Genomic DNA, 20,068 nt, shown 5'->3' with positions numbered 1-20,068 from the left:
GCGCAAAATTTGTACCGTGTTTTGTATGGTTTCCGGGTTTTGCCGTGGTCTTCTTTAGTTATAATCTCCAAACGTTTCGGCAGTCATCTTCAGTGGCGTGGTCGGCTGTCGACTGCCGTAGTTGCAGTTGCAAATATCATTTGGTACGACTCTCCTCGATAGGAAGACTTAACAGATTGTCTCTGGTCTGGATTCCTGGCCATGCTGGCCTGGAAGGCAATAAAGCTGCCGACTCCCTTGCAGAGGAGGGTGCTGCAAGCAGCTCCATCGAACCAGAACCTGTCATTGGCATCGCTTTAGGCTTTGCCAAACAAAGATTGAACACCTGGATGTCAAGAAGATTTATAGACTTCTGGCAGAATCTTCCAGGAATGGCTCACTCCAAGGCGTTTATTCACCCTTCGAAGCTTGATTCCAAACAGTTGTTGGACTACAGTAGGGATGAACTACGATGTCTAACAGGCCTTCTTACAGGTCACTGTCATTTGAATCATTATATGCAGAGAATCGGACTGTCGGAAGACAGTGTGTCGTCTTTGTTTGGGAAATGATGAAACAGCAGAGCACACACTTGTTGATCGTTGGATAATAGAGAGCTAATATCGTCGACTTCAAACAAATGAATGGACCAATAAAATGCAGATTTTGATAGCAAGAAAACAGCAGTTATAGCCATAACTATAACCAAAACACGCAAAAATGTTCAACTCGATGAAGTCGACGAAGGTCGTTTTCGCCTGGATCTGATTGGCGAGAGGTCTGAGGGGTGTGGTGGGAGAGGCAGAACTTTCGTTGAATTTTCGGGCGTTGATATGCGATACTTACGAATAAGCGTTTGTGTTGACCAGTGCCGGCAGCTGCTGGCGCAATTTTCGGTACATTTCGTCGATTTCTTCACAATAGGACACTGCTGGGATGGTTTGGCCCGGTTGCAGAAAGTTATAATGAATCTCATCAACCGCTGATCGCCATACGGTCTTTTTATGGTGGGTTTTCGTCTTTGGGAAGTACCTGGAAGGCTCATCGATGTCCAATCACTGCCCTGAACGTCTGGTTTCGTAGAAGATCCACATTTTATGCCACGTGACCATCCGATCCGAAAAAAGATATTTTTTGTTGCGCAAAAGTAATGAACTGACCCTAAAAACGTGACAATTTTTGTCGATCGTTCAAATTGTAGGACACCAACTTTTTGAGCTCTTTGACCTTTATCATACGTTTTAAACCATCAAAAACCACATGGGTGCTGACGCCCAGTTCTTCCGTCATTCCACGCACTGTTCGTGATGAGTCAGTCTCCACCATCAAGCGGCGTTCCCACGAGGCGTTAATCACGACAGTGAACCACGCTTTCGTGAAATACACTTCTGTGTGAACGCATAGTCGTTAAACTTGCTTTCGTGGGGAACGGCGCACGACTCAAGCGTGGATAGATCAAACCTGTTTGATTTTCAGTCGTGATATACCGTTCGTGAAGCCAAGATGTCGTCACAGCAACGTGGCATTATTGTGTTTTTTGGAACACGGAACAAAAATTCTAAACTTTTGAAGGAATCACCTGTAGCTAAATACCGTAACGTCACCTCTTATTTTGTTTTTGCACTAATTGCTTGTCTCATGTTAGTGTTAGATCTTGAAATTTTATTTGTAACACGCAATAAGAGGTATTCAAACTGAAATTCAGTCATTCACAGTAGGTTTCTAAAATCTTCTGAAAAATTGCTTTTTAGTTCCATACTAACCAAGTTTGACGCTCCTAACATATTTCTTCGCTGTATCCATTCTCTAACCCAAAAACGTCTTTTTTTTCGTTTTCTTGTAATTGTGTCCTGTAAGCACTCCATCTTTTTTGCTAAGATAGTAGCAAAAAACGAACTTAGAACAGCACAACTTTCAACAACTAGATCATTCATGATCGATATTTCGATGGTGGCTAGTCGAAACGCGAGGCGTGAACGGCACGAACCCCCCAACCGTGTGAACGTTTTATGAATTCACACTTTCGTGATTGTCACGAAAGAAAGTTGACTAGCGTGGTTAACTGTCGTGATTAACGCCTCGTGGGAACGCCGCTTCAGTGTGAAGGCAGCCATGGGTTTCAGCCACGAATTGGGGGAATTTACCATTAACGGAAAGGAGTGCGCCATGCCACCATTGGTCGTTAAAATGCATTGCTAGCAATGAAAAGTCGTCTTTCATAACAATAATTTCATGGCCAGCCATGGAAATTTTCATGGTAGGTATTTTATGATACCTATATGATTCTCGATTTTGTCGCGGAAAAATACACCCCCTGCAACCCCATCAATCATTTTGATAAAAAAAATTATATCTTTTGAAAAATTTGTGCTGCTGGGGGAATTTTCACATGAAACGTGAGTATTCGGCGTATTCTATGATACCTACATGGTCCTCGATTTTGTCGCGGAAAAATACACCCCCTGCAACCATTTTGTAAAAAAAATCATATTTTTTAAAAAAATTCTGCTGCTGGGGGAATTTTCACATAAAACATGAATATTCGGCGTATTCTATGATACCTATATTGTCATCGATTTCGTCGCTGAAAAATAAACCCCCTGCAATCATTTTGATGAAAAAAAATTATATCTTTTGAAAAATTTGTGCTGCTGGGGTTATTTTCACATAAAACGTGAGTGTTCGGCGTATTCTATGATACCTATATAGTCCTCGATTTTGTCGCGGAAAAATACATCTCCCGCAACTGTAAAGGTATTATTGAAACCGTTGAAAACTATCGTTTCATGTGAAAATGTCCATGGCTGGCCATGAAATTATTGTTATAAAAGACAACATTTCACGGCTAGCAATGAATTTCTGCGACCAATGGTGGATAGGCGCACTCCTTTTCGTTAATGGTGAATTCCCCCAATTCGTGGCTGAAACGCATAGCTGCCTTCACACTGGTGTCTCCACCAGGGTCCTCAAATCCTCGTCCTGGATCACTGTAGGTCAACCACATTGGGGCTAATCTTCGAGGTTAAAATCTCCGGAACGAAATTTCGCAAACCAACGTCGAATAATGCGTTCATTAACACTATCGATTAGTATAATATATCACAGTAGAATAAATATTCTTTCAGATAGAGAGTTACAAAAACCCATGGCATTGAAACGGACAGCACTTTTGAAATAACCAAATACTTCATTATTGAAAAACGACATATAGTAAGATGGACAACACTCGAAATGACGGAACAAGGCAGGATATGACTAATTAACTACGTTTAACCCGGTTAGGATGCAGAAGGAATTATAATTGATGAACAATATTGCAACTAGTTTCTGCGTGAAAGAATTTGAGTTGTTTACTTGGTCAGCTCCGTATATTTGGATGCGTGAAACATTCAACGTTCAATCATGTTTTTCTACATCTAATACTAACTGCTTATGTTTGTAGAGTTGAAGATGACGAAACGTTATTTATATTTTGAATTATGAAAAACTGCAGGTCAATTTTGTAGAAACCATCAGAATAGTGACATCACATTTTTTATTGCAGTTTTTATTTGAACTTGAAACATTGATAATTCAGTTATTCAAACTTCGCGTTTTCATTTTTGTAGATGATAAGGCATCGCTATACCAGTATAAAAACGTGAAGCTACTTCACTTCTATGATCAATCAGATCTTCAGACTCCCAGAAACTTCTCCTATGCTTTCGGGATCATCGCAATCCAAAATTGTTTTTGTATCTTTGAGAAACTCCATGGAAAACTTCATTTCCTTTGCCTGACCGCACGTTTGAATTAAAGTAGTTTTGAGTAACTTGGTGAACGAAATAAACGGGTCAGTTTTCTTGCTGTACCAAGAAAATTGATGAACAAATTAAGTGACATCCAGACTGATCTGGGGAAGAGGAAACAATGTCGGCAATTCGTTCAATCTCTTTCATTTACTAATTTTTTATATATTTCAATAGTTTCTATCATCTGTATCTGTACAGTAGGAAAAGGTGAGTGTAGGCCCACAGCACTTAGGCCACATGTGACCCGTTGTACATCCTCCCGAGGAGTTGTCCTCCTAGGTCATCGTCCATCCTGTCCTTTACAGGAAGGTGGACAGGTCTCTGGGAGACATATCCTTTATATCGGCAGGTGTAGGCCAATACTCGCCGAACACACACTCTCTTATTGACGATAGCTCCGGACATTCACATAGGACATGCCTGACAGTTTCATCTTCCTGTTCACACATCCTGCATAGAGGTGTATCCACTAGCCCCATATTGTGGAGGTGTTTCCTTAGTTGACAGTGTACTAGCCCTGAGGTAACACGTTGTCTGTTCAAGGTTAATAGGGCTTGTCTGCTATCAGTGCAGATTGTTATGTTTTTGCCACAAATTCCTTTCCTGGTTATTTCTTCTGTGGCGATTGATATACCCACCAGTTCTGTTTGAAGCACGCTAGTATTTTTTCCCATTCCCCACTCAATCCTTAGGCTTAGTGATCTGGAGTATACTGCACATCCTGAGCCTTCTTTGGTTTTTGAGCCGTCTCTTGCGTATTGTATTTGTAGCATCTGACTTTGTGTTCTGTCTTATTTGAATTTTGTAGGGTTTATCAAACACGAGCCTGTAGCAGAGGTTGCGAAGTAGGCGCTTCTTGCCATAGGCCCAGCCTCAATTGACCCATTCCTACTTCGAGGTTTACACCAGCCGTGCGTAATCGTAGCATGGTCATTAACGCAACCTCAGTTTCTACCATTTCAGACGGACACATCTGAAAAATCATATCTATTCATTAGTTATAAATGATGTAACTAACACGATTTTACGAATTTGTTTAATAAATTGCAAGATTAATCATTTGAGACAAGTGTAGTTGAATGTTACGTGACCCACTAAGAGAGTAGATACTTTCACCAGCCTTGTGTAATAATTAGTAGCATGAGAAGGATTCTGATCACCATATCTTTATCATTCAAATACACAAAGTAAATAATAGACCCAAAGAAGTGTTTTTCCATAAATAGTTTGATTTTGAATGACTAGTACATGAAATTTACGACCGTAATTTATATCATTTATTCTATGGAATGCAAGGAGATTACGCAAACCCGTGTGACAAGATATTATTCTCGCAATATTTATGGTGAATATCCTCCACTTCTGGGGTTAATCAGGTCTTTCCTAAAGGTACTATCTGTATCTATAGAGCAGAAAGAGTGAGTGTAGACACAGAGCACTTGGGCCACATGTGACCCATTGTATACCTCCCGAGGAGTTGTCCTCCTGGGGCATCGTTCCTGTCCTTTCCAGGAAGGTAGACAGGTCACTTGGAGACATCTCCTTTATATCGGCAGACTCGCCGAACACACACTCTCTTATTGACGATAACTCCGGGCACTCGCATAGGACATGCCTGACAGTCTCATCTTCCTGTTCACACATCCTGCATAGAGGTGTGTTCACTAGTCCCATATTGTGGAGGTGTTTCCTTAGTTGACGGTATCCAGTCAGAAATCCTACTGTTAAGCGTAGATTTTCCTTTTCATCGCCAGATATTTCTTCGGCGCCACCTTCCCAGGGTCGCCCAGGGTGATCCTGGCAAGATTGCATCCGTTGATTTCATCCCATCTCTTTAGGGATTGAGCATGGGTGTGACGTTTGGCTAGTTCCGCAATTGTCGAAGTCATCAGGCCGTAGGTGCCACTGGGTCCTAAAATTCTTAGTCCAGCCGCTTCCTTGGCTAAAGAGTCGGCAATGCGATTACCTTTACTCCTGTCTGTTTGTCTGCTATCAGTGCAGATTGTTATTCCTTTCCTGGTCATTTCTTGTGGCGATTGAGATACCAGCCAGTTATGTTTGGACCACGCTGGTATTCTTTCCTATTCCCCACTTAATCTTTAGGCTTAGCGATCTGGAGTACACTCCGTATCCTGAGCCTTCTTTGGTTTTTGAGCCATCTTTATATAAGCGTATTGCATTTGTATCATCTGACTCAGTGTTCTGTTTTATTTGTGTTTTGTAGGGTTTATTTTACAAAATCCTGGATTCAATTGCATCACTGGTTGCCTGCAGCAGAGGTTGCGCAGTAAGCGCTTCACGTCATAGGCTCAGCCTCAATTGACCCATTCCTACTTCGAGGTTTACACCAGCCGTGCGCGATCGTAACATGGCCATTAACGCAACCTCCTTAACGTGCAGAGGGGTCAGACCAGTAATTAAGTCCATTGCCGCGGTGGTGTCGTTCTCATGGCTGCTGTGAAGTTTAAACAAGCCAGTCGCTGTATTTGATATAATTTTTGGATGGCCGTTGCTTGTAAAATTTTCGGTCCCCATGCAATGGCTCTGTAGGTTAACATAGGTCTCATTATTGCAGTGTAGATCCAGGTGATCGCATGGGGTGAAAGACCCCATGCGCGTCTCACTGTCCTCCGACATTGCTCATGAGCCACATATGCTCTTTTTGCTCTACTCTGTAGGTGAGAGGTCCATGTCAGCTTCCTGTCGAGGATAGTACCAAGGGATTTCACCTCTTCAGAGAAATTTAGTTTGCTTTTGAAGATTTCTGGTGGTTTTAAGCCCGATAAACTTCTTTTCCTGGTGAAAAGGACCATCTCAGTCTTCTTGGGATTGATCGACAGTGTTCCTTACACCATGTTTCTATTAATTTGAGCCCATCCTGCGTTCTATCGCACAGTGTGTTCAAAAATTTGCCGGTCTGCAAGATAACTACGTCATCTGCATATGCAATTGCGTGTAGAATCCTTTATTGTTGAGGTGATTAATCAGGGTGTCCAGAACTATGTTCCAAAGAAGGGTTGATAAGACCACTCCCTGTGGACATACTATTCCATTAACATTTGAGAGCAGAATGGAAGATTTTTCTCACTTTTCCAATTCAATTTCAGTAAAGGCTTATGAATGCATCATTGTTTTTCATGACGTGGACTTGAATCGTACTTTACTTAGAGCCCTTTTATTTCTGTTTCATTATTTTATTGTCACCAACAGAATTGCAGTAGCACAAAACATCTTAGACAAATTACCATCAAACTTCTCTAACAAATGAAAGAAACGTTTCAATTCAAATTTTACTAACAATATCAAGCAGGTCATTCCCACGCGCTATTCCCGCATCCATAAAAGTAACAATCAAGTTGTTTTCGAAGATCGTAAATCGAGCTCGCGAATATACAGAGAAAAAAAATGAAATACGCAGTTTCGCGTTTGAACAATGAGAGAGGTAATTGTAGGGAGCTGTTGTAATTGAAGCGAAGCCATATGCAATAAAGATGGTGATGATTGGGAATGTAAAGTGTATGGCACGTGATAAATCAAGATTTTAACATGACGTTCAGGGCCGTTTCTAGAATGAGAATGGATGCCCAAGCTTCCCTATTTACATTTACAAGAGTTGATCATTTCTTCATTCATTTCGGAATCACAACTAACTTTTGGCAAGCAGTGTCCTGTTTTTCTTCGAGAAACAGTGTAAGGATGAAACTGCTACCAGATTTTTGAAATTTGATGCTGTAAACACAGTAGAATAATACAACCAGTAGGCTTTTATCACGTGATCCGCCCGAGTTGCCGGGGACCTTCAACCGCTCTTCTGATGAGATTCTGATCCAACGCGTTCAGTGCTGTAGTATCAAAGGATTATACGGTACCAGGGGCATTGGATTTGTTGTAACGAACGGTCGGAAATTGATGTTGTGTTAGTTTATTCGTTGTTTTTTGTTTTAGTAGTACGGACTTACCACAAATTCTATATCCTTAAATTTCTTTTTTATATGAGCGCACGCCTATGGTAAAAGAACGAAATTGGGTCCGCACTTCATTTCGAGGTCACCGAGAACTTTGTGAATTTATGAATGAAAGTAGTGGGAGTGGACTTACTGGTTGATTTTTACTGTGTTGTAAATACCAAAGAAGATAATCTGAACAAAAATGAATGTTATTTTTTTTTTTCAAGACCAACTTGTAGTGTTTATCAATCCTTAAATCTTGAAAGAGATATGAGTGAATTGATCGAGAAGATTTAGAAAAATCAAAAACTCGATGACTGGTCAATGTCACGAATATAGGGATAGCATCCAAGGGTTCAGTTAATAAAGTTTTCCCTCAATTAGTGTCCAAAGTGGCATCCTGTTGGTTCAATGCCGTAACAGAGATTCTGTTCAAAGCAATACTGCGTGGACTAACATCATCCAAAAATGCTGGTATAGTTTCATACATCTTAGTCTTCACAAAACCCCGTCGAAAAGTCTAATGGGCATAGATAAGGTGATTCTGTGGGGTGACTCTCTTGATCCTCTTCGACCAATCAATCTACGCAGAAATATCTCTTTCAAATACTGACGAAAAGCAGTTGCCCATTCACATTGGACTACCGACTCATTCTTATTGTTACAGTTACTATGTACAAGGATGTCTGTCAATGTCAAGAATGTCAATAAATGAAATGCTAAAATAATAATTCATCACTTCTACTTTCGACATTGCGTTAATTTTTTTATAACAACTACTTTGTGAACGAACGAATAATGCAATTCTTGATGAATAGCAGGCTATGTTAACTACAGAATGCACAATAACTATCGAATATTTGATGGATTTTCTTTCATCTTTCTGATATAGCATTCAAAAAAGTAGTTAGTATCGAAAAGAGAAATCGATAAACTATCGGACAAGATATCACTTGGCCCCTAACTTTAATGGAATAAATCCGATAAGAAAAGTTATCTGGATGCAATAACAAGATCTGTCTGAAAATGCTGTGAACAACTAATGAACAGAAACATATTGGTTTTATGTGCTAAGCAGGAATCTTTAAGAATATATATGGGACCCGAACAAGCTCTGGGAATAACAAAACGTGGTACGGAACTATAGAACACAAAAAGTGCTGTGGAAATAAGCCTGAGTATACTCATATTTTATGCGAATGAGAGAAAAATGTCACGTGAGGCAAGCAGATTGTAGACAAGAAAAATCAAGCCTGGAAAATTTGACGAACATTCAACAAATTCAAAGCTTCAGTTTTCTTAGAAAGCTTGACAATAACTGACTATACAAACAGGCCTCAAACAGCAAAACAAAAAAAACACGTAGGAGTGATACATAACCCACAGCGTAAAAAGTTTTCAAATTTCACGAAGAGGTGTCACGAGGTGTCGGAAGTATTAAATGGACTGAAAAGTTCGCAGGCTACTACATAGATGGCGCTACTAGTTTCGAATCCATAGATCTCAAGTTAAACCTAACCTTCAAAAGACACTTGTACAAATTTCACAGCTGTCGGACTACTAGTTTGTGAGATAGAATATTTTGAGTGAAGCAACTTTTGATAGTTTGAAGGAAATGGATGAAAAGGAATTTTGTGTGTTAATGAAACATTGATTTATGATGGAAAAAATACTGTTGGACATGAATATTTGGCTATGCGAAAACTCTATTCAAAGTGGGTGCCGTCCGAGCTCAAAACAACGAATTGATGATTATGAACAGTGTTAGAAGCTGTTCCACAAAAAAAAAACAAATATATGCGTCGATATGTGACAATGAATGCAACATGGCTTCATCATTTCACACCAAAATCAAGACGACTGTCATCTGAGTGGACTACACGTGGTGAACCGACTCCAAAGCGTGCAAAGACGCAACAATCGGCTGGCAATGTTATGGTATCAGTATTTTGGAACGCGCATGGTATCATGTTAATCGACTATCTAGAAATGAGAAAAACCATCAACAGCGACTATAACATAGCCTTATTGCAGCGTTTGTAGGACGAAATCGCGAAAAAAATTATCCATTTGAAAAAAAAGAAAGTGCTGTTTCATAAATACAATGCATCGTGTCACAAATCAATGAAAACGATGGCAAAATTGCATGAATTGGGCTTCGAATTGCTTTCGCGTCCACCATATTCTCCAGGTCTGGCCCCCATCGACTTTTCCAGTTCTCAAACCTCAAGAGAATGCTTGATGGAAAAAAATTTAGTGCCGATCGTCGCAATAGTCGGTAATCGTCAAAACTAAAGCTACTTTTAGGCTAAAGACAAATCGTACTTTAAAAATGGTATCGAAAAATGTATGACCGCTATAATCGTTGTGTCGCCCTCGAAGGCAACTATATTGAATAATAAACTTTTCAGCCCAACTGTTACATAAAATATTTGAAGTACGGCCCATTAGCATTCAATGGCCTTCTCGGCAGTGCAGAGCTATCGAGGGCGAATCAGATGATGAAAGTTTTTTCTAAGATAGGTACTACAATAGAAAAATAAAACAGCATTGAATGTTGATAAAACGTATATTGATAATACTGTCTAGAGACAAGTTTATTGACTTGATACACAATCGAGTGTAATGATTTATAGAACGAAAGAAAGTGTGAGAACTCACGGTTGACTGACTCAAGATATGTGTATGTTCGGAAAAAATTAATATCCGCTTGAAATTGAACTGTGGATGATTCAACTGATAAATAAATGACTAGAAATGAAAGGTGCATAAAGTTGAAAGTATTTACAAGTTCTTTGAAATTCGGATTTGGTTAACTGCGCCGAAGAGAAGCAATAAAAAAAAGAAGAAGAAATTTGGACTGAACCTACGACAAAAATAATAAACAATATTTACGAACTACCAGGTGAATGTTGAAAATATCCGGGGTTCTATTTATATTTCGGAAATAGCAAATAATAACAAACATTACTTAATGAAAATGGCTTTGCCAAAGCAGTTTTTCAATTCCTCTTGAGACACCTCAAAAACATGGTTTTTTGAAGGCTTCAACTGCTTCTTCGGCGCTCGTAAATCGTTTACCTTTGATATTCGGGAACGAGAAGTCAATGGGTGTCAAATCAAGACTGTACGGAGGATGAGTCATCAATTCGATGTTTTGACTGCTCAAATATTCACCTGTTTGACGAAATGTGTGAGAGCTCGCATTGTCACAATGAAGACTGATCCGTCTTCGGTGGTTAGTTTTAGGAATTTCTTCGAAGGCTATTAGCAAACAAATGGTCGTGTACCACTCAGAATTGACCGTTCTACGTTGCTCAAGCGGAAGAATGGCCATATGACCCATTCAGCCGAAGAAACAGGCGACCATTTGCTTCGCTGTGCTTCTTCCACGAACAACTTTTGTAGGGTCTCCAAACCGTTATTTCAACACCTCGACGCGTGTTTCGATCACCAGGAGATCATTTTCAAAAGGAAAAGTTTGATATTCCTCCTGAAGATGATCACTTGGTGATCGAAACACGTGTCGAGGTGTTAAAATAACGGTTTGATGGTGGAAAAAGACTCCAGTAATATACAGTGGATGTTTGAAAGGTGCAAAATGATTTTTTTTTGAGATGAGCACAAAAAAACGTTTAAATCGAACCCGTTATTATTATTAAAATAATAGACTAAACTGTAAGAAATGTAGTTTTACAATGCACAGATAATGTTAATCAGAAATATAAAATTTGTATGTTCTGTAATACGTAATGTCACATCAATCAGCTGAAACTAATTTAAAAAGTATAACCCACTCTCGATATTGTTTTAATCGACCAAGTGATTAACATAAATATGAAAACTTGATTGATTCTATAAAATAAGGTCAACGGTTATACAATGCTTTATTTTTTTTTAAATCAACTCTTTCTATTGTATTCTTCGAAGGAATTTGCTTTTACTTACTTATTATTGAAGTGCTTAGCAGTATTACACTTAGAAATATTCTTTGTTAGATTCTGGCTTACCTGAAACAAATAAAAGAATTATCGTTAATAAAAATAGATGAAATGATCATTTATTTGATTTTTTATGTCTAATATATCTACAAATGCAACATGTTACACCTAGCAGATCAGAGGTATGATATGCCTAACATTAATGTTTATTTTGTCTCATCAGCTTGTCATTGAAGAGGGTTGACTTAATTTTTGATAATATGTAGTTATATGCAGAGTTTCAGGTAACTTTTATATCACCATCGATTTTTCACAAATTTAACAATGTATTAATCGCTTCAAAATAAAAAAATAAACTTTGAAAGAGTAGAAATCTATTTTCTAACTCTCGTTTCTTCCTATATCCTTAGAAACTGTACACCTCTTCATTTATTCGTTTTCAACAGATCTGTTGACAATCTCACGAATGTTAATCAATTAAAATTAGTTTCCGTATGACAGAGAAGGTTATTACGGCTGTAACTGAGTGTTAATTAGGCACTTCAGTCATAAGAATTAGATCATAACTCAGGTGTGACTTTTATCAAACATAATTAAAAATATGGGTCATGACTATATTCTCAATTTGAATTATACCAACGTACCATTACGATGTTTACATTACATTGATGAAGTCATAAATGACGGTAGTACATTTAAAATAAACTATTTTTTCAACATTAATAAACTTGAGTATTTTGCAGGGATTAGGATTTTGAAAACCGAGGAAGATGAATCTCCCAATCAGTAAAAAAATAACACACAACTCACAACAAAATTTGTCTAATCAGACTAATAATCTTAAAGATTTATTTCCAATAACATGATTCCCAATCACAAGCTTTTATCACAAATTTTTATTGAACTTGCAATGGTAGTTGGATGAAATCTTGCAATTGAATTTTGAAAAAATCATTCTACACTGACTGAGCTGAAATTTTGTTTAGTTTGGCGCCCCCGCGTAGGGATGGAAATCACAAGGTTTAAAATATGTTTTTGGGTTAACCAGCTATGGCACTCCTACGAACGACAACCCTCAGAAGTCGAAACTTGTGCGAGCTAAGGACTAACGAGGTCTTACCTTTTAACGTGTAATTCCTAACCCGGGTTGGACGATAGCCAGTGGAAATCGAGCGTTCAGCCTGCGGCTTGAACCATCGACTAACACATCGGCCGATTGACTGAGTGAACAAAGCACCCCAAAACGCTAATTATGAAAAATCACCCCTGCACACGTGTCTGCAAAAAGTCGTGACTCTTATTATTGCCGATGGTAAGTTGTGAGTTTTCAAAAACAGTATTGCAAGTATTTTTTTCCTCAAATATTATAGAAACAAGACGGTAATTCTGGGTAAATATAAAGGAATAAATAATAAGTTTTCATTTATCGTCAATGGAATTTGATGTGTTCGCGAAATAACACACTCGAAAAGCACGTCGGTTTATAAAATAAAATAAAGCTTTCTAGTTGATACGCCCTGTGAATCGCCCTGTAGAATTCCGAGATATTTCAGTGATGTAGACTTGGGCATTACTGTTAAATATACCGTGAAGAGAAGGTACCGAGGCAGTGCCGTAATGGGAAGAATCGGAAATTAATAGGGCCTGAAATGAAAAAAAGCAATTGGTCGTTCACGTTTCTACGAGGCGATTTACCAAAGGAAAATGACCAAGAACGCGAAACTCGCTGGGGCGGAAATCAAAATGAGTTTTTCTAGTTTACAGAGATGTTGTATAGTTGATGACTAAATGACAATCGAAATTGACGAATCACATCATAACATGAAATGTTATGTTTATTGGAAAGAGATCAAAAAGCATCAATTGGAACACTATAAAACTGGACTCGTGATCTACGGAAGAGAAGGCAAAACGTCAAAACTTCCTAAATGGTAAATAAATATTGAATCAATTTCCTTGGATAATTTATATCCACAAAAAAGTCGGAATTGGGACATTTCTATTTAAGAAATAAGATAGAGATGATAAACTTAGTGTAGAAGCGCAAATACCCATGAGAAATTTCTTCAATGTTGAGAATCTTAGTTTATCTGAATATTGAATCTATTCAGACTAGATCAATTGTATTGCAGACCAAGAAATGGGACGTACACAATGGTTAGTTACCATAGAATTTTTCATTAGACGCTTCCTATCTTCAAATTTAAAGGAAACAAAGTCTATGTAAGCTATTATCGATATTTTTATTCGTTCGAAAGATCCTATTGATGCCATTATATGTAGAGCGTGTCCGAAACGCCCAATTTTCCATGACACGGCGCATAAATCAGGCTGAATTTGACCAATGGCATGGGTTATGTTGGATTTGAGGGTCGCTGTGGTTTGTGGCTAGAAAAAGTCAATCGGGGTCAAATCGCACGATCTTGGTGGGCACTTCATATCTCCTCCACGTGAGATGACCATGCCCTCAAATATCCAATGTGGCATAAGCTGTGTGGCATATAGCGCCGTTCTGTTGAAACCACATGTCGTTGGTATCCAAGCCAAAAGAAGTTGGTAATCATCGACATATAGTACTCGCTATTGACAGTGATGGACTGGCCAAGGTCGTTCTCAAAGAAATATGAACTGATGACGTCACCAGCCCAAGATCCACATTAAACAGTGACTTTTGCGGGATGCATTGGACGCTCTTGGAACTCATGTATTTATCCACAACATTGCGAGTAGTCCTCTTGGTAGGACGTTTATGGCGACTGTAAAATGTACGAAGCGCGCGGTACGTTGCCCGAACAGAACATCAATTTTAATAAAACAATGTTATTTGCACGTGACAACTAATAGACAAATGTAGCTTCAACAAGATGGCTGTTATCAATTGTCAAAGTTGTCGATAGAATTGATGTAGCCACACAATAGGAAGCGGTTTCATCGAAACTGAACTTTTTACTGATATTGCTTTAGGATTTGCCAAAGAATCACTGAACACTTATACTAATGAGTGTTTTTTTTTGCTGGTATCTTTTTGGCAACACTGTTTTTGACGGATCACGCGTGAATCGTGTCTTTTGTCATTGTCAAACTTGATCAGTTTGGTCTATAATTCAACCATAAATCAACTTACGAATGAACAACGCTTGCAAGTTTCGTCGGCCTACTGAGGGAGCTATTCCGAAGCTTGTGACTAAATTTTGAACCCAGTTTACATTATTGGACATTAAACCACCAACACGGATACGTAAAGTGAGGACCGAAGAAAATATTGCGGCTGTATCCGCCAGTGTTCGTGATGACCGTGAAATGTCGATTCGCCGCCGTTCGCAGCAATTGGATCTCTGTTACTCCACTACGTGGAAAATTTTGCGAAAGGATTTGGGTGTTAAACCTTATAAGATACAGCTGGTCAAGAATTGAAGCCACACGAAACAATGGCCCAATTAAGAGCCACTTTCGGTGCTGAATCATTATATGCAGAAACTTGGACTATCGAAAAACAAGGTGTATCGTATTTTATTTAAAAAAAATGATGAAACAGCAGAGCAGGAAATGGAAAAAACTTTTCTTCGTCTCCAAGAGATGCCAGATTGGTTGGTGAATCGCTCGTTGAGAAGTGTACTGCAGTTCTGGTGATTCAGAAAAGTACTTGATTTGGATTTATTTTACACCAGATATTCCAGTTCCACTGTTTATTGACATTAATTGGAGGAATAAAGAAATATGCCTCTTGCTTTCTTCCTCTCACCTTTCAACCTCACCCATTTCAAGAACTATTTTAAATATTAATAATAACATAATAATAATATAAAACTTTTTGGTTACTTTTCCCAGACGATATTTATCTCTCTTAGTATTCTTATCTATATAGAAAATTAAGAATAAACGTATTGGTGATGTTTACCAGTTCATTTCCTTGCCTCATTATGGAAAAATTTATATTTGGATTATCCCAAACAAAAAAGTTTATCCAAAGTAATTAAAATTAGGTTCATGTTAATATTCTAACGATTGAATGTAAAAATCAGAAGTTACTTGAAAATTCCTCAATGCATTTCAAGTATAAAATTATGCTGAGTGATATTATGACAAATATCTACAAGGCAATTGTATAACTGTTTAAATGTTTCATCATCATCACTATTTTTATATCAAAACTTCTCGTTGTTTATTCCATTTACATTACTAAGATAAACATAAAAAATAAAAATTAATTAGTTACAGAACAATAAAAACAATTGAGATTGAAATAGAATAATAAAAAAGAGAAAATATATAGATCTTTTTTTATTATTCAAAGCTACGGACCTGCTTCGTTCCGACCTTGGTAAAGAATCTCTAATCCTCTCTCATTCCGCTTGCCACTATTTCTCCGTTACTGGAATGAAATCGGTGCTGGATTCTAGAATAACTGTTTTGGATTTCAGTAATTAGATGGATGGATGAACTTATTGTTGGATGTAATTGTTTAGATTACCATGAATCGATAACTCTCATTTAACAAATACATCAGGTGTGTGAGCTTTGAAAATACTGCTATTGTCCGGTAAAGGTTATGTCCTTACCCAATCAGCGTAGCGGATCCATTACCATGGATCAATCGTAGGAAGAGACTTTTCAAATTTGTTGCTCTATGGTTTTTCTATTATAAAACTAATTCAAGTACAAAACTTTCGATATTACATAGGAAATGACAGAGTATTCCAACAATTTTTTGGTATTATAGTGTGATTATGATGCACTTGAGGTTGTGGTGTGCTGAGTCAGTTGACATTTTTCAAAAAATAGAGTCATTTGATCCTCTCAACCACTATAGCTCAATCTGGGTCAAATATGAGATAAAACACATCTCTATGCAGGATGTGTAAACAGGAATATGAGACTATCAGGCATGTCCTATGCGAGTGCCCGGAGTTATCGTCAATAAGAGAGTGTGTGTTGGGCGAGTCTTGGCCTACACCTGCCGATATAAAGGAGATGTCTCCCAGAGACCTGTCCACCTTCCTGGAAAGGACAAGAATGACGATGACCTAGGAGGACAACTCCTTGGGAGGATGTACAATGGGTCACATGTGGCCTAAGTGCTGTGGACTTCACTACACCCTTCCTACTCTACAGATACAGATTTGTTACTAGATATTGTTCTGTTCCATGTCTAACACTGTTTCAGGTTCATTATTCAACCAAATTCCATCAAATTACTGTCACTTGATGGCGTCTACACAAGCGGAGACGTCTAGGCCTTTTCATAGTCAGGCTTAAGGACAATCGAATCTGATAAAACCTATGGTGGGTCTAAACAGCGCTCAGACGCTCTAAAACTGGAGATCTAGTTGGCCAGTTTTGACGGGGAATTGAATACTTTCTAGATAGGAAAGGGTAAATCCAAACAAACTTGGTCTATCCACTCCTCCTCTATAACCCGTGGAGGTTTATCGTGGCTTTCAGCAATTCAAACTCGACCAAATAAACCCTGTTTCTCAACAAAGCTGATTACTTTATTTGGTTGGTGATTTTTTGGGACAGCTGGCAAAAGTGGGAGCAAAACCTGATGTGGTCTTCCTCGGGAAGGGCATAGAGAATGTGGTCTGCTACCAGGGCCTGAATTTCCTAGTGGAGAACAATCTACTCCATGGGCCTGATTTTCCTTGTGAAGAATAATCTACTTCAAGGTTGACATACTACGATATATTTTCCTCAATCTAGTGAGGACTAGATCGGCGGGAAGTCTGCAACTACCTTCCTCAGGTAGCTAAGTAACGAAAGATCAAATTTGCGACATGCAGACATTTGAATGTAATTTGATAGTTCGTACTGGATATGAATGAAAAACCGAATTCAAAAAAATGTTCGCTATACAGGGACATCTACCAATTGAGCCACCAAGCAGAATGACAACCGATTCACATCCTCAATTTAGTCTAATCACAATGAAATTTGTTAATTGCCTATGTTTGCATACCTCAATATTTATCTTCTGTGTTATATCAGACACTAATTTCTCTTGTAGCTAATATACATGTGTGACTTAGGCATGTCTACAGGAAACCTGCATCCATCAGCTAGGAGACGGTTTCATGATCCTCTCAGACTGTAGCCATCGTATCTGCAGACTACCTTCTGGTGGTACCTCAATGGCCGCAGCAATCTTTCCGTATGAAGGTACCTGTGACCAGCAGAATTTGCTTCTGCTGCTCAAGAATTTGGTCCAAGGCAGATTCATAAGATATTCCTGCTCTGGAGGGGGCCATAAGTTGTTTTCTGGTTGCACTAACTAGCTTTGTTTATACGATCGAGAGTTAAAGAACTAAGAGACTCTTGTTCTAGATCCGATCTATGAACGAAAAGATAATCCTTAAAATTTATCGTCAGTATTTTTATTCGGGTTTGAAAGCCGTCGGTTTTCGGAAATTCTTCCTGGCATTTCACGCGAGAGGTTCACAGCTTCTTATTTTCTGTTGAAACTGTCCGTGTGTTTGTGGATCTCTATTGCCTCCCGTACCAGATGGCTATGGTATCCCTGGAGCAAAGAGTTTCGTAGTTTGTTGTATCTTCTTGGTGGGTTCAAAAACCATTTTAATGTTATGTTTCCCAAGAGTTTTCCAATTGTATCTGTGACCCTGGGGATATATGGTAGATACGCTTAATCTTAATCCAGGTACAGGTATTAGCATACCAAACTACCTGGCCTCAACCATATTGTTTTGAAATTTAATGAATTTTTTTTCAAGAATTACACAATTTTCTGCTAACCACAGTACAAATATTGCTATGTCATTTAAACAATGCTACAACAACCGCACCGAAATACAGTGGCAAGGTCAAAAACGAAATTTATATACTGTCGAACAAGACCTCACAACGATCTGGTACGTATGCCTATTAATTTGTCGAACATATTATGATTCTGACCTTGGCGCGGGCTTCAATGAAAAATGTGACACACGTTAGAGAACGGGACAAGACGACATGATGGTGAACAGAAGCGTGTGTATGAAATTTCTCCTTTGAAGCATTGGCTATTTTTAAAAGCAAGCCTCAAAGGCGGTAGCTACTTTAGAATTATAGATGTGTGTGAGGTGTGAATCCGTCAAGGAAAATCAATGTATTCTTGTTATGGCGCATTATGAAGAAGGATAACTTGAAGAATTACTTAAAAAGTCGTATTATTTGGTGAATGCGGTGGGGAAGTCGAAATTGATACATCTTCAATAGAAATATCTGTTGTAATATCACTAGTTATATGAAAAGAAAAACAATGTATGCAAAACTGAATTCGTTATGTAAATATCATACATAATATTTAGACAATATAAATAATCGGAGCTCTCACGAAGCAATCACAGAAACAATTTCTTTGTACGTCTTTACAAATTCCAAGCCAAATACTTATAAAAAAAACTTGTAATGAGCCTGTTCAATCTATCAAACTGACTTTGTTTTTTAAAGAAACAAGTTGAGTTATACTGTTGGACACATAAGGCTTTCGACTGTGTCTCCCATGACATACCACTGGAGAAATTATACTACTATCGTTTCAGAGGGGTATCTTTGCCTCTCATTGAGACATATTTATCAAATCATTATCAAGGAGTAAACTGTAATGATTCAATAGAGACTTGGGGTGCCCCAATGATCAGTACTGGGGCCACATTTATTCATTTGTTTACAAAAAGGATTTGAAGCTTTAATAACTTCTAACTTATTATATGCAAGCGCTTTCGATAGCAAGCGGTGCTATCATCTTCATAGCTCTATTCAAACTGAACGTTTTATCTTCTTGTTTGTTTTTTATACAGTTAGAACGCCTTAGTGCAGGTATTTGTTCTCTCTTTTCATCCGAATGTCTCTTTAAATTTGCCAGTATTTGAGTTACATCAGGTAATATCCTTTGTGTTGGAGTTTCTATAAGTTCATTGTTTCTAGGAATGTGTGTGTGTTGTGTAATTTATTAAATGTTAGGTTTTGCTGTGTTTTGACTTGTATTTGTTCCTCGATAAGTGAATTATAACTTTTGAATTTATGGATGTTTAGGTTTTCAGATGTCCATATGGTTTCATTTATTGATTTGTTTTATCAGTTTGATGTTTTCTGGTGGAGAGAAAGTTATGTTTGTTTAGTATGGCGAGTGTTGCGAGGTTTGATTTATATACGAGCTTTTTTGTGCTTGTCGTACCTTTGAATCAGTTTTTTCTTGGTCTCGCCGATATAGAATTTGTTGCCGTCCGAGCATTGTATGATGTACACTCCGTTTAGGTTTTTGTCTTCTTCTGTCTTCATAGCTGTTTATTTTTTGTGTTATTTTCGTGTTCGGCTTGTAAGTGATGTTGATGTTCAAGGGATTGAAGATGTTTGTTAATTTTTTGGTTGTATTGTTTTATCTGTTGGAGTAGTTTGATTCTATTTTCTAATTTAT

The 20,068-nt window shown here is 38.2% G+C and overlaps 1 protein-coding gene across 7 annotated transcripts in view; it reads right to left on the bottom strand.

The window, feature by feature from the left end:
- The window catches only part of PDZ-GEF (PDZ domain-containing guanine nucleotide exchange factor), a 294,638-nt gene that overhangs the window by 94,590 nt on the left and 179,980 nt on the right, over window positions 1-20,068 (bottom strand). The window contains exon 1 of one of the 7 annotated variants that reach the window (XM_074172123.1): window positions 11,666-11,721. The exons of the other annotated variants lie outside the window; for them this stretch is intronic. The gene's annotated coding sequence lies outside the window, so the exon portion shown is untranslated. Of the gene's footprint in view, window positions 1-11,665; window positions 11,722-20,068 lie in introns of those variants that run through there. 7 annotated transcript variants of the gene reach the window in all.

Source organism: Leptinotarsa decemlineata, unplaced genomic scaffold, assembly GCF_025532065.1.
Source record: "Leptinotarsa decemlineata unplaced genomic scaffold, Ldec_3_MD MMD2_tig00000035_RagTag_RagTag, whole genome shotgun sequence".
NCBI lineage: Eukaryota > Metazoa > Arthropoda > Insecta > Coleoptera > Chrysomelidae > Leptinotarsa > Leptinotarsa decemlineata.
The sequence above is the reverse complement of the archived record's forward strand: the minus strand, read 5'-3'. Positions and strand labels throughout refer to the sequence as shown.